Raw genomic sequence first — 16,269 nt, forward strand, 5'->3', positions numbered from 1 at the left:
AATCTTCTCACAGAACAAATGCATGTATATGTTTTCACTTTGCATGGCTATTCTTCATTAATTAATATGAAAAGTATTTAAATGATTGTATATACGATGTACAGTATATCTATATTTCCAATATACAGCTTTAACATATTGATACAAAACACCCATTTAGTTTCAGGACTAAGAGGGATTTTGAACTTGTATACTAACTATCATTTGTCAACAATTCATAAAATAATGTATGGTTAATTAACAACTAATTCACAAAATCAAGAACGTATTAAATGCAGATATTAAAAAGTCTTCAATAAACTCTTCAAGAGAAAAATTGTTAAAGTTCTTCAATCTTAAACAAAAACATCTAATTTAAACAGGATTTGCTTTAAATTTTGCACAGAACCAAGACAGTCTTGAGATATAGTAGGCCAACTATTTGTTTCATTGCCCACCAACCAAGCTGGGCAGTTTACAAGTTAAAAACATCAAAAGGTACACAACCATTAAAAAGTTTATTTATTTTGGACAATAACCTGAAAAGAGCTTGTGAAATTAGGGAACTGGCAGATTTAACAATGTATAAGAACTGGAGTTCTCTGTCTCTTCTCTGTGTCCATATGTGTGCATGGAATCTCTTTAATGAAACTCAGGGGTAGCTGCCTCAGCCTTGCCTCTTCCGTTAAGGCATGATTCTCAGACCTGCCACCCACAGACAGTTTCTTTTAAAGTCGCCAGGATTTCCAAGCCTCTTGGGAATAGAGTAAAACTTTATTTTGCTCAGCTCAGCAGTCTGCCAAGAGTGTGCCCCCGCTCTCTCCAAATGGTAAAGAACATTCTGAATAAATTAAGACATGTGTAGGAAAATCGGGGTCCTAATTAAAGCTGGCATTTTGGTGCTGCCTGCTGGTTAGCTGCTCCTGAGCTCCTTGCTGTAAAGAAACATAATTTGTGACATGGGAAGTCTCTGGCAGGCAGTTGACGCCTATAATAAAGGCCTTCCACCGTACTTCAATAGTGGCTTAATAATCTTGAGGGCAGAGCTTTGAACTTTTGATCTGTAATAACCTTTGTGGAGAAAAAGCAAAGAAGAAAAGTTGCACTTAAGTTTATTGCTCCAAACAGCCATTCAAGCAATTTAGGCTTCCTGTGTGGATTGCGGGGCATTTTCCAGCCAAGTTGTAAAATGGGTTGTTAGTCTGTGCTGTTTATTCATTTTGGACCATTACTTATAGTTGCACAAAGAACCAGATGCGAATGATTCTGGTAGGTTATGTTCCGGCCATTTTTATTTCTTTGTGTTTGCCTTATTGAATAATGCTTCCTAAATGCTCATAGGAATAGGGACTCTTTGTCCATTTCTGTCACACTCTGGGACAGAAGTTCTGGGACTCTCCAATCCAGTTGACCAAAGCTCAAGAAGAGACCAGCTTTCTTCTCTAAATGTTTCTCTGGATTCAGAAAGAGATGCTCCCCCTACTTTCATAGAGAAAGTGTAGCTCCAGTGTATTTAAGTCAGACATAAAAATAAAGCTTCTGAAGATTCTTGAAATTTCAATTCAAGAATGAAAACTTGAAAATAACTAAATTATCCTACTTGGTTATTAACTTTTGTCAGTTTTTGGCACCATGGGACCACCAAAGAAGGTGTAGAGATGGGAGCCAGGTGATACATACGGGTTTTATTCACGACTCTTCACATAATTCTCCTGGCTGGCTGGCTTTCATTGCCACCTGGTCTTGCACATATGGTTATCTAAGATAATGGCAATGAGAACAAGATAAAATTATGATACACCTGGCAGAGCTGTCTGAAGCATTTGAATTACTTTTTTCTGACCAAGGTTCACTGTGCTAAACTCTTTAGTGAGCCATTCAATCACATCTGTTTCCATGTGTCATTTATACCTTCATCCTCTCTTGCCTGAGACATAGGACTCCCTAGGCTGTGTATTTAACTAGAGCTCTTTGTAAGAAATGTGCCCCTGCACTGCATTCCACATGCTGAACATTTTAAGATGTGACTTATAGTTCTAGGAAGTAGGAGGATGGCTATATAGATCTGTTATCTATATACTGAATATGGCTTTTTTCACAGTCAGTGTAAATCCCACTCCAGGTGTGGGGGTTGGAAAACAAAGAATGTGGGGAACATAATGCCTTCCTTTGATGTTACAGCATCTAAAGGAGACAATAAGACACTAAATGTTATTGCACCCTGTTTGCTAAAGTCTGAAATGTGGCCAGGTGTTTCATTAAATGCTATTGCTTTGAAAGTTCAAACTGACTTTATTCAGGAGTATTTTTATTTTGTTATAACAATAAGTCCACCTTTTAGCAGTAGAATATGCAGAGTATATTTCATAGACTGAAGGAATATGAGGCTTGGGTAACTCAGAAGTAAAACAAGCTTAATAGAAGCTGATGGATAATATGGTTGGTCAGAGTTCTGCTACATTTTCCCAGAAAAGATTAGCAGGATATTGTTAGGGTGCATAACTCATCTCATCACCATAAGATGCATTGGCTGTTGAAATATCTACAAAGGTAAAAAGAAAACATACTTCAACTGGAACTGATGAACTACCAAGGTGGCGCAGTGGTTAAATGCAGCACTGCAGGCTACTGCTAGATCAGCAGGTCAGCGGTTCAAATCTCACCGGCTCAGGGTTGACTCAGCCTTCCATCCTTCCGAGGTGGGTAAAATGAGGACCCAGATTGTTGGGGGCAATATGCTGACTCTCTGTAAACCGCTTAGAGAGGCCTGAAAGGCCTATGAAGCGGTATATAAGTCTACTGCTATTACCTAGCTAGGCCCATGTGGCAGCAATAGTATAGGAGTGATTGGACATTATCTTCTTCCATGCTACTTTTTCAGCTTCCTGTTCTAGGTTATGGCCTGGACTTTCCTAGTCATCTCATCTAACCACTAGCCAGATCTGACCATGGTTAGTTTTCATCCAAAATCAACTACCGTATTTTTTTGGAGTATAAGACACACCTTTTTTCCCTCAAAAAAGAGGGTGAAAATCTGGATGTGTCTTATACACTGAATACAGCATTTTTGGCCTCCTGAAACCCCATCCCCTTTGCAAAAATGGCCATGCACAGCCTTTAGGAGGCTTCCAGAATGCTCCTAGAGGCTGGGGAGGGCAAAAATGAGCAAAAAACAGGTTGTTTTTTGCTCATTTTTGCCCCCCCCCAATCCAAGAGCTCTTTATAAGCCTCCTAAAGGCTATGCATGCCCGTTCTTTTTGGCAAAAAATGGTCCTGTTTTCATGAAAAACAGGCCATTTTTGGGAGGTCTGCAGAGTGAAAAAACTTATTCTTTTAATTCACTTCTTCAAAATCTTGGTGCATCTTATGCTCCGGTGCATCTTATACGCCGAAAAATACAGTAGGTGCTGGCTGCATTAATAGAAACATTGTTTACAAGTTTCAACTAGTTGTACTTTATTCTCTATTAAAGGAAATGTCCCCAAGATTTCTGTGATTGGCAATGGTGGTGCTGGTGATGGAGGGAGGGGATATTTTCATGCATGGGTCTGCTGCTTGCACAAATGGAGCTTCGCAGACTTGCCTGCTGCTTGTGTGGCCCAGTTCCCAATGGGCTACTGACTTGTTCTGGTCCATGGGCCGGGGCTATGGACCCCTGCTCTATTAGACCTTTAATTCTCCCCTAACTAACATAGTATATTTGTTAAGTGTGGATATGAAGGCTATAGAGGAATGTAATCTCTATAATCAAGAAAATGATAGAAGGTGATGAGGTCTGTCAACAGGATGAAAAACATATTCTGTGATTAATATGTGAAGGAATTGGACATGTCTAATCTGAAACAGAGAACTGGAGAGGCAGGGGAGATAATAATGGTCTACAAAAAAGTAAGGACAAAGATTTTTGTTGGCTCTGACAGCAGGATGTTAAGGACCTCTGTGCTATTGATTTATAACATTATTTAGTCAATATAATGTGCCATATAAAACCTATCCACATTACTGTATATTACTGCTGCAATGGTTGGATGATGCTATAAATTCTTAGCATAAAAATTATCTAGCTCTAAGAAACACATTATAGGAGATAGATTTCACTTAAATATTAGATGAACAATCTTGATGATAGAAACAGTTTGACAATGATTTTATTTTATAAGTTGATGGATCTTCCTGGCTAGCGGTCTTCAAGCAAAGGCTTGAGGATAGTTTTTCTGCATCTAGTAACCTGAAACACCTCCAAAGTTTCCTCCAACTTTATCTCCTTAAACTTCAGCAAATGTTTCATAGGTTTAGATTTGCCTCTGTATTGCTGTCTCTGCTATAAACAAAAACGTAGCTCAAATTATTCAATTTTTGCAGGATTCAATCTGAGTCAGTCACTGGGACCAGAGCTTTGGTCTTTCAAGCTTTCAGACTTGTTAGGTAAGCTCCCCATTGGGAGAGCGAGTATGTTCAGAGAAGCGTTGTGAGAGTGTTGTTGGAGAACACACAAACCAGCACACAGAGACACTGCAGTTTAAGTAGGCTTTTACTTTCATGGAAATAGAGGTATCAGAGTCCATCAAACAGTCCAAGTCATACACAGTTAAGACAATCAGTCATCAACGTCTTTCAGTTAAGGGATAATCCAAATAACATAGTCCATAATCATACAAACAGTCCGGTACACAAAGTTTCCTAACAGTTGCAAAACTTACAATAGCTCACACTGATCACAATACGGCACTTCTAACAGCCAGCTTCCAAATGAGATCAGATCAGCATCTAACAGTGATTCTGGCTCCATCTTATGGTTGATAGGAAACAGCAACCAATCACATTTACAGCATGATTTAAAGAAACAGGTATAGCATTGTTACATGATTTATATATTGCCAACCCAACTGTTAGATTATGTTCCTAACAAGACTCATACTGAAGCCCATCCTCAGACAACTTCTCTCTCCCTCCCTCCCCCCCCTCTCTCCCTCCCTCTCTATTATTTTTGTCTTGGGAAGACTTGCTATAAAGAAGGTTAGAAAAGTTTATGTGAGAGACTGCATTGCAATCATGAGTTTCTGGTCCAGTTCCTGTTGCCTTGGGTCAAAAAGTCTGTAAAACAGAGGGCTTAGAATGATCTTTGATGGCTTGGAGAGACAATTGGACTGGATCAGACTGAACTGAACGAACCACACAGCTTTGCTTAAGCATACATTTCCTCTAGTGCCCAATTCCCTTGCTTTTGAACTATTTCTTTACTTATTTAAACTTACATCCCACTGTAATCCAATTAAGGACTCTCACCACTTCATAGATATAGGCAATAGGCATATGCAATTAAACTACCCACTTGTAAAAATCTATAAATAAAGCATAGTTGAAAAACAACAGTACGAAAGAAGAAACAGCACTAACTATTAAATGCTTGATGAAAGTGTTGTTTTTAAACTGCAGTTAAGGAGGGAGCCAATCTAATTTCAACCAGGAAGCTTCTCTAAAAGGCCAGTGCTGCCACTGAAAAGCCTCTCCTGAAGTAGGGAACCATGAGTTACTTCTCTGGGGAAAATCATGTAGGTCAGGATTATTCTAGCTGGAATACCAGCACTGAAGTTAATTTGTAATTATTTCTCAAATTCTGCAGGCCAGGATACAATGAGGTAATCACTGAGTCTTGAAAGTATAAATGGTAGTGCTTAAGGAAGATTTTCTGTGCAATGAAGTCATCCTGATGATTAACTGATCCCTTGATTATTCTAAAAAAACCCCCCATAAATGTGCAATCATTACTCATGTTGAGGCCCTTGCCATGTGTTGTTTTGTATTTAGGACAATGGCATGGGATAGGGAAGAAATATTGATTTAAAACTAGAATTGGAAGGCTGGGAGAAAATGAGAGGCAGATGTAATTTTGATAAGATTATCAAAATTGTTGTTGTTGTCCTTGGTTCTTGATCTTCAAACGCTTGTGGATGGATTTACACTGATATTTTATTTATTAAATTTTAATAATAAATAAATAAATAATAAATCCCTTGGGATTTAGAGACATTTAAGTCATGAAGAGTGACCTAAGAATAATATAATAAAATAACACAGAAGGAGAGGATTTTGTTGTTGTTGTTGTCCTTGGTTCTTGATCTTCAAACACTTGTGGATGGATCTACACTGATATTTTATTTATTAAAGACATTTAAATCCCTCTTTTCTTTTTTGAGAATTCTGAAGTTCTAAAGTGATTGCTGCCTATGGACAGACTGGATTAGTTTGAAGTATCAGGTAACAAAAGTTTTCTACTAATGAATCGTGTTTAGTCTTAACCAGGAGAGTTCGGGACTGAGCAAAAAACTTAAAATTTGATTTTGGTTGGGAAATTGTGTTAATGTGTCTTGGCTGCTTGTATTACAAAGACTGTGCTTGCTTGATTAGTTCATGGTTCGAAGTATCATGGAAACCAAGAAAATGGGTTAATTCAGCAATGTGTGTAAGCATAACATACAAGCACAGCAGAGGTGGGTTGCTCCCGGTTCGGGTGAACCGATAGTAGTGGTGGCGGGAGGCTCCACTCACCTGGACAGGTGCTTCTGCGCATGCGTGTGCAAACGCAAGCATGCATGAAAATGCGAGCAAGCATGAGAGTGTGCCCGAACTGGTAGTAAAAAATTGGCAACCCACCACTGGAACAAAGTATGAACTAGTATTAATAATAATATTCATGCTGGTGCTTAAATGAAATGAGATAAGAATCACACTTACTTTCACAAATTCCTTCAGAGTTTCCTGGGCCAGAATTTTTGTATCTCACAGAGTAGGATATTATTTATTTGTTGGTGCCAAGGCTTAATGTGTAACATGGGAACATTTTCTCCCCCTGAGCATGTTATATCTTCACTTTATCATTTGTTTCACCAAAGCTCATTATGCTTTCTAATAATCTGTAATATTTCTGTATGAATGATGCTATACCAGGAGAATGTTGTTCTAGAATAGGGCTATGATTTCTCAGCATATTGTGCAATATAGCAACCCTAATCTAAGGAATTGTTGGGAGAAAAATGTGGCAGCCTCAGTGGAAGGAAGGCAACAAGTACCATTTTTCAGAAAATGTACCAGGCACTTTGATAGGTTATCCCAAAGGTGCCTTTTCAAAAGGCAACTGGACTTTATATTTTTCCCTCCTCAAATACATTGAACTTCGCATTCAAGAAGCTTCTTCAGTGCTTCTTCTTCAAATCTTCAATTCTTCAATGAAAAAACTTCTTGGATGAGAAGTGAAATGTGTTCAAGGAAAAAGCAAGAAAGTCCAATTGCCTTTTCAAAAAGCATGTTTGGGATAACCATGACCTAGATGACTGAGAATCCATAGACACTGTCATCAGTTGCTGACCAGTTAAATACATACATGCATACCTGTGACAGTATCCCCTTTGGGAGATAACCAATGTTATGCAGTATTCCATACTGCATACTCAGCCACTCAATGTTGCTTTCTACCATGAGATAAATGGCATACAAATTTGATTAAAAAATACTCCATTCATCTTGGCAAAGATTTCTGTTTCCACCAAGTCTGAACACTACTTCATATTGCATGTCTTTACCCTTCCCTCCCCCTTCTCTCTCCCTGCCTATCTGTCTCTGTCTCTGTCTCTGTCTCTCATTTTGTTTTCTTATGAAGCATTACTTTTTGATCTTTTCCTACTTCTGATTCATTCATTCTGGCTTCATTTATTGTTTTGCAATTCAATATTTGTTCATTCTTTCAATATAAAAAAAACATTTCAACGTACTACTTTCTATTGCTCACCCACTTTAGTATTCAATTCACAGTCATTCAACATCTATTTTTGTTCTAGCACCACACTTCTTAAGTGCCCCATTCTTCCTGGATTCTTAACCCAACCAATGCTCCTTTCCTAATACAAAGTAAGCAGCCGTGCTCTTATATACAGCTATTTTGGCATATTTTGACCAACATTCCTCACAACAGATAACATATTCCCCTCCACCTTTCTATATTTTCATATCTGAAGTGAACATTTTATTAAAGTACACGGATCCATTTACTTGTTATAATTATTAGCCAAATGTCTCTCTCTTTTGCTACCTCATTCACTTTCTCTTTCTGCGAAATAAAAGAAAAGATGAATGATGCTATACCCTTAAATAGGGCTGATCCAAAATTTTGATTCATCTACTGAAGTATTTGGTAACATCAATTATTTTCTGATCTTTAGAAGTTCTCAGATTCAGGAACTGAGAATGCCTGAGAAAATACTTGCCTTGTTGAAAGTTCTTGTTTATATACTGTATATTGCTTTCCATAACTTTTTCAAAGTGCCATAGTGTTGATTCTCTCTGCTCTCCTGATTTATGGAATTGTCATCACTAGAATTGATGGTATCATTGTCCAAGACAAAAGGTCAAGCCATCCTTGGGAAAACCTATTGGCCCTCATATCCCTCATAGCAGTGATTACAGATGGAGTTAAGGACAAAGAAGGAATAAGTAAAAGAGAGTGGCTGCACTAATGGAACTTGAATATGTTTGCCATGAATGTTGAAAATCACCCTAGAAGCTCAGCTACTGATTATATTTGAGCAGTTGCCACCCTGAACTCCTTGACAAGCAAATAAACAAAATGTGATAGTCAATTGCAGTTAGTAGTTTATAAATCTGTTAAAAATGAGATTGCATACACAAGCTCTCAATCTCCTCTGTGTTGGCTTGTTCTTGCAATTGCTGCTTATATACAGTGGGCAGCATTATCTGTGATAAATGCCACCCTTTCTTCAAGGAATTTGCACCAGAGATGACAAAAGTGCTAGATTCTCAGAAGAGCCTTTTAAAGAGACATTAGAAGGGGAGGATCAGTATATTTTTAAAGATGAGCTGTCAAAAGAAAGGTTATTGTAGGCCTGCTGGGTGCATTATTTATATGGCTTGGACCTTGTGAATAAAAGGGAGTATAAATCTCCAAGTAACTTTTCTATCCCCTTACCATTTACATGCCTATTTTTCATTGAAATATTTTTTCATCTCTTTCTTATACTATAATCTTAAATGCTGAGATCAGAAACACCATTCTGGAACCTGGTTACCCAGAATGATCACATGCTTGAAAACTTAAAGCTTTTATTTATTTATATTCTCCCTTTTATTATCTGTATAAACAGGGATGTTTTTCTTGGTCTAGCTGCACAACTGCTCACTTATTAAGCTTAATTCAAGAATGATAGCCCACAATGAGTTTAACAATTCCCAGGCCTTTTGGAGGAGAAAATCGACAGAGATATTGAGCTGCATCCAAGTCACTCAGTTGCATAGCTCTGTCTTTTCTTTTCCCAAAAAGGCAGAAGTAAAACAAGTCTCTTATTTTTTATTTTAAAGAAGAGCAATGGGGGCAATTGTCCCATAGGTTTTACATGATGGAGAATCCAAAGTATGGATTGGTATGTAAAATATCATATCTCCAAGAGTTATTTTACAACTCCACATATTTATTTATTGGGCCATTGATTTTAGTGAACAAAAAAGTTCACTCAATGTAAATACTACAATGAGCATTATGTCCTCTGTGTCTCCGAGGTTCTTAAAAATATACAAATAGCCATTAGAGCCTTCTTCCAGAGCTATTATTGCTATGGATCCTCTTTAACAGTTAAAATTTAGCTGTCATACTTATTATCCGCAATACCTCACAGAAATGCAATAAAATATACATCTTATAGGAAAAGTAATGAAATGCCTGCCAGTACTACTATCCTCTGCACTCATCTTTTGATAAGGCAACCCACCATTCCCTAAGGCTTGTAACAATGCTTGAGAAAGGAATAGAGGGGACCTTGACAATGGACCTATGGCTTTGATCAAAGCATATGGAGAGATACAGTGAATTGAAGAGCTGCTTTTAATAAACCCAAATGGCATCTGTGCTATGGTTTGGCATCCAAATATCTAAATTGCCACTTTTTTGATAAGATTCTTTATTCTCGTTTTCAGAGTGCCCTTGCTTTCAGTTGTGAGATGAATAATAGCCTAGAACTGCGTCCAATTTATTTATTGATGGCAAATTTTCAGTGTTGCTTCAAATAGCTAGTAAATTATAGATATTAATCTGGGACCATCAAAAAGCAGCATTAAAAAGTGTCACTCTGAAAAAAATTCAGATGTTAAAGAGTCATGGAATCCTTTTACATCAGCAGAATGTGGAGAAAAAGATGACCTAAACCAGAGTTTCTCAATGTTGTCAATTTGTGTATTCCAACTTCCAGAAATTTCCATATGTCGACTTTAACTCCCATAATTCCCCAGCCAGCAGAGGAAACTGTCCTGAATGTAGTCACTAAGAGATTATTTGATCTGCTCTGAGAGCTGGATATGAACTCCAGGAATGACTGACTAGGACAGTGTTGGCGAACATTTTTGGCACTGAGTGCCAAGATGAAAGCGCGCACACACACAGGGGAGCACCAGAAACCGGAAGAGCAGCTTCCTGGCAAATGTGCATGGGAGCACCAGAAACCAGAAGAGCACCTCCCTGGCATGCATGCGGGGGAGCGCCAGAAACTGGAAGAGCAGCTCCCTGGCAAATATGCACGGGAGCACAAGAAACCCGAAGAGTAGCTCCCTAGTGCGCATATGCAGGAGTGCCAGAAACCAGAAGACCAGCTTCCCAGCATTCACGTGCGTGCCAGGAAGCTGAGTTTCCAGTTTCCAGCATGCGCATGCACACCGACCACTTGGTTCTGGTTTCTGGCACTCCCACATGCACACAAAAACCAGTGCACTGGAACCCAGAACAGCAACATGGATTGTTGTGCCCAGAGAGATGGTTCTGCATGCCACTTCTGGCACATGTGCCATAGGTTTGCCATCACAAAACTAGGATCTTTATGATTGTTATAATAGTATAATCCCCTTTAATTTTCAAACTGGAATTTAGAAAAACAGAGATCTTCCCCCCTATAATTTAGCATGAAAACCAAACAAATCGAAAGACAAATAACTACAAGTCTACAAACCATTTCTGATCAGGACAGGATATAATGTGCAGGGCACTTGGAACTGTATGAAGGGATTTTTAAGAAACACATTGTAAAAACCTGAGGTTTTTTTGAAGTTCTAGCGTCTTTTCTTTTAAGAAGAATGAGATGAAATTTCAAGTGAAAAAAATATTCTCACAATAAAGATTATTAATAGTCATTATCTTAAAACAGGTTGAGAGGATGATTTTTGGGCATAATGGGAAGAATAAAGAATATGCTGGAATTGATTATTGAGGTTGAAGATGCAGAAAAGTATAAGAGATTAACTCATTGAACTTTATATAAAAACTGTAATTAAGGCATTCAACTAGCTAAGACAGTTCATAAAACTTTGCTAAACTTGGATGTTGGGAACGAAATACTGAGAAGCAATGAAGTGGAATGAGTGGTAGCATTTTCTTTCAACATCTCTTTCCCTCTTGCAAGACTTTATAATTGGGGAGACCACTGGTGATTGCAGGGATTACTTTGATATGAGGGCAGATATGTCCAATTTTTCCTTTCCCCAATCTCCTCAGTGGTGTTTTAATGAACAGTGGCAATTTCTCTTTTCGTGGCAGTTGCTGCCTCAGCACCATCTTTTAAGCTTTTGAACCTTGCCAGGGGTCCAAAGAAACAGATAAAGACCTGAGCTTCAGAGAGATTAGAAATAGGAACAGAAAGGCTTAGAGTTATCTGGTCTGCCCTGGGTAAATGAAACTTTGTAGAATTTTTGGATCTATTTCCGATATTATGAGTTTGTCCAAGTTCCTACTACCAACAAGATCTCAGCAACAATATGGCTAGGATAAATCTGGTGGACAGGAAGAGGTCACCCTTTAAGTAATAATCTCTTCCTAGTGAACATTTGGATGTACAATCATCACCATCATATCATCATTTGATTAAAAATCTTTATCATCATCATGAAACGATTAAAAAATAAGCAAAGAAACTTAAGCCTTGGACTGCATCAGGAAAGAAAAAAAAATACATGAGTTTTGATGTCTGACAATTCTCTAGGAAAGCTGGGCTATTTAATGAAATATTATAAACTGGGAAAATTGCAAAAATGGATCACAAATAGTAGAACATTTATATTAATAAGAGACAGGAACAAGACTGTAAATAACTACAGTCCAATTATTTGCTTGCCAACAATATTCCATTTGTTAACTTGTACATTAACAACTACAATGCTGAACTGTTTAATCAAAAATTCATTGTATCCACCTGAAGAAAAGAGTAGCTGTTCAACTTCATGAGGCACAAAGGATCAATTGCTGATTGATAAAATGACCCTAGAATCTCAAATGAAGAAAAGCAACTTATAAATGGCTTGTACTGATTATAACAATAAGCCTGATTCTCTTCCACACAATTGGATACAGAAATGTTTGAAAATATGTGGCATTAGACAAACATTCAAAATTTTGTAAAAGAAGCTATGAAAAAATAGCAAACAACCATGTATTTATTTAAATGATTTATAAATAGCACATAGGCCTTCATAGGTAATTCCAAGAACCTTCAATTGCACCCAGAAGCTTACCAAAAGTGGTGCTGTAGTGTTATATGAGCTTATTGAGAGAAGCCAAAAATTCCATCTACTGCATTTTGGGTCAACTACAAGTTCTGAATTTTCTTCAAGGGCAGCCCAAATAGAGTTTGTTAAGAAATCCAAGCAAGAAGTGACTAAGTCATGGGTCACCAAGGGCAATGCCTCCTGGCTCAGCAATGAGCATAATTGATGCAAAAGACAAACTTGTGCAAAGGCCTCCCAAGCCAGAACTGCAACCTGTTCTTTGAACAGGAGCCATAAATGCACATTGGCCCCCAAACTGAATATTAGCTCTGATTGGAGAAATTCACCCAAGGGCAGAGTTAAAGATGGACGCTCTCTGAATGTGGATGGCCTTAAAACATACAGCCACTCAGTCTTGCCAGGATTGAACTGAAGCCTGTATTTCCCAATTCAAGTCCCCACAGTTTTCTGGGCATCAGAAAAGGAACTTGCTGACATTGCTTGATTGGTCAAGGGTAGAGATGTGCAGCTGGGTGACATCAGCATAAGATGATAATATATTCCATGATTACAGGAGATCTAGAAGTTTCATGCAGATGTTAAATGGAAGTGGAGAGAGAACAGAATCCTAAGGCACTCCACAAAGAAAGAGCCTCTGACTCAACCTCTAAACTCCCTAACAACAGTGAATGGAACAAACCCTGAAATAGGAGAACTATTATAATACAGTGCCTACTCAAATTCCCCTAAATTGGCTCAGAAGGATCCATGACTGGTGTTGTTGAAAGCCATTGAGAGATCAAAGTGGACCACAATGGATGCACTAACCTCAGCATCTTTTTGCTTTGTTGATAAAGTTTGCCTCATAAATTTAAAATATGGCAGTGTGTTCAGTTTTCTGTGAACTTGGGAGGTAGCATGCCTTCATTTGGCTTGGTGATGAGGTCAGCAAGAGGTTTCTTTTTTTCTCTATCTCTTTGATGAACTTAATCTCTGGGTTTATGGCATTAAGTGTTGAAGCATGCTTTTAATTCGATTTTCTTTTAGGATGACAAATGTCACATTGTCATTTGTCTGAAGTGGTATAGGGTTTCCTGCCTGAGCAGGAAGTTGGACTAGAAGACCTCCAAGTCCTTTCCAACTCTGTTATTCTATTCTATTCTATTCTATTCTATTCTATTCTATTCTATTCTATTCTATTCTATTCTATTCTACTCTACTCTACTCTATTCTAACCTATCCTATCCTATCCCATCCCATCCCATCCCATCCCATCCCATCCATTCCCATCCCATTCTTTACTTGGGGTTTGGTTTTGGGAATGGCAATGCTTTTTTAGGTGTTACATGACTGCTTCTATGGTAAATACCTTAATTGGGGATCCCATGAGTGTTTCTGTGACCTGATATTATACATAAGTATTAAACTGGAAGTGGGTAGGAAGGCTAAGGTTTAAAGAGGCAAAGTGCATGGAACATCTCCATAGGAGAGGTCAGAAGAAACATGGGGACCGGCCAGAGACAGACAAAATGCGAGAAGGATGAGGCACACCCCCCCCCCCCGGCTTATTTCAGTGACTTATCCATATTGAGCTAAGCTGAGGGGCCACAAAAGGAGATTTTAGTTAAAACTAAATGGAAATTTCCGAGAATCTTTTTCCCCCTGAATGCCACTGACCTTTCCTCCAATGAAAGAGCCACATTCAAATGTTTCAGCCATTTTTGTGTTAGGCGAGAGACTGTCTCCTGTACTTTCTGCCTGTCCTGTATGATTAGAGAGAGTTGGCAGGTTTCAGATCCTGTTGATTAAATCGTATCATCTGATGGAAACCAGGAAGTGGGCTTCCTTTGTTGCAGTGCTTCTCCTCTGTAAGGGAATTCTCCCAGGTCTCATTTAAATGGGCCATAGAGAACGGCTCTTCCCCATGGCCTTGGGCTATCATATGTTGTAAGCCTCTTATGGGAATGCATTGTGTTCAGATTGTGTGTCTTATTGTTCTCTCTGGACAGTTCTTGTTCCTTTCTTTTTATTATACTGCTGCAAACTCTTTTTAATATTATACCCAGCCTGAAGTCATTATGGTGTCTGGGCCTTAGAAATTTGACAAACAAGCATACTTGTTGCAGTTAATAAGACATGTTTCCCATAATGGCCCAGATAACATTATATCCAAGCATTTGGTACATGAAAAATGGTGGTTGTGTTATCAAGATGTCTGCTGTCATTGCTGCCACTAAAGAAAGGACCAAAACCAAAATAGAACTCCTTACAAAAGCTTGGCACCAAGCTTGGTGAACTCTACACTTTGAATGACCATGGGAGATTTTGCCCTCCTTCTGAAGAAATTTGGTGAAAGAATCTTCACAGTTTCTCGGCCTGCAAAGTGAGATGAGAATTTGAAAGGCTATTTTAGAGCAGCTGACAATTTAATGTTTTTTTGCGCTGCTTATCCTTCTCAGAAGGGGTTTCCAAATAGAAGGCACCTAGGCTGCCAGTCAAACATCATGCAATACCTAGATGTGGCAGCAATCTTTCTTTTTTCCTTAATGGGTTTTTGTTTCTGTTGTTAGAAAAAAGAAGAAGCCCCAGAGAACTCAGAAATGGCTGACATTGGAATCCCCCATAGCATTTTGTAAATGAAGTATAACAATGCAATAGAAAAACCTTTGCCTTAGGTGTATGGGGCTGATACCCCCCCCCCCCCCCCCCGATATTAAGGTCTTCCTTCTCCATCTCAAAAACTTTTATTACTGTTAAGAGGAATGACATTCTTAGATGGAATATTTATAGACTAAACAAAATGGTTAGCTTGACAAATTCTTCCAGTCACATCAGAGAAATAGCAAATCTGCTAAGCTTCTCTTTAAAATATCTGTTTTCAAATCACAAGTTGCAATAAAACCGAAAAGCGGACTGCCTTTGTGAGCCTATCTGAGGGGTGGTTTTTTACGAGCATACTTTTGTTAACTAACTGCTGTGATCTTGCCTACTGAGTCCTGAAATTAAAGTGTAAAAGAGAAAAGGGTGGGTGAGTGGAGAGGACATGCCCAAAAGCAACCAGCAGCTGAATTGACAATGATTAGGTAGATGACTGTTATTATTGGAACTAACAAGTTGCTATTTGTTTGGCATGCTTGGTGTGCAAAGCATACAATGGAAATGAAAAGCAGAACAAATAATGTGATGGTGGGGAGACATTAAGCCACTTGAAATACTATGGGGAGAATGTAAGCTTGCTGAGATTTGCATGCAAAGAAAAATTGTATAGGATGTGATTGCTAACAAATTCTGTACTCATGTCCACTGGATGATTTCAGTGTTGCAGCTCAAATGTTTGGCACATATTCAAATCTATACAAGTTCTCTGGAAGGTCTGGGCAAGTTTCCAACTCTTGCTCCACCTCATGCCAGGAGAGTTAAGTGTTTTATTATGTATGCATACATACATGTATGTATGTATGTATATATGTATGTATGTATGTATGTATATGCTGCTCATATAAGATAATTCTGAGCATTTTACAGATGATGAAAAAATAAACATGAAAATAATTAATATTAAGAGGAATGATTTAAGAACTAAGACCAAGTGGATCGACAGAGGTGTAAGCAGAGGTGGAATTCTACCAGTTCAGACCAGTTGGTGCGAACTGGTAGCTCTGAAGATCAGCTGGGAGAGAACTGGATTACTGCACCTCAGTTGTTTGTTTTCCTTCCCAAGCAGCAATCAGAAAGCTAAGTTTTTTCTAAACTGTGCAT

The sequence above is a fragment of the Thamnophis elegans genome, chromosome 1 (genome assembly GCF_009769535.1).
Source record: "Thamnophis elegans isolate rThaEle1 chromosome 1, rThaEle1.pri, whole genome shotgun sequence".
NCBI lineage: Eukaryota > Metazoa > Chordata > Lepidosauria > Squamata > Colubridae > Thamnophis > Thamnophis elegans.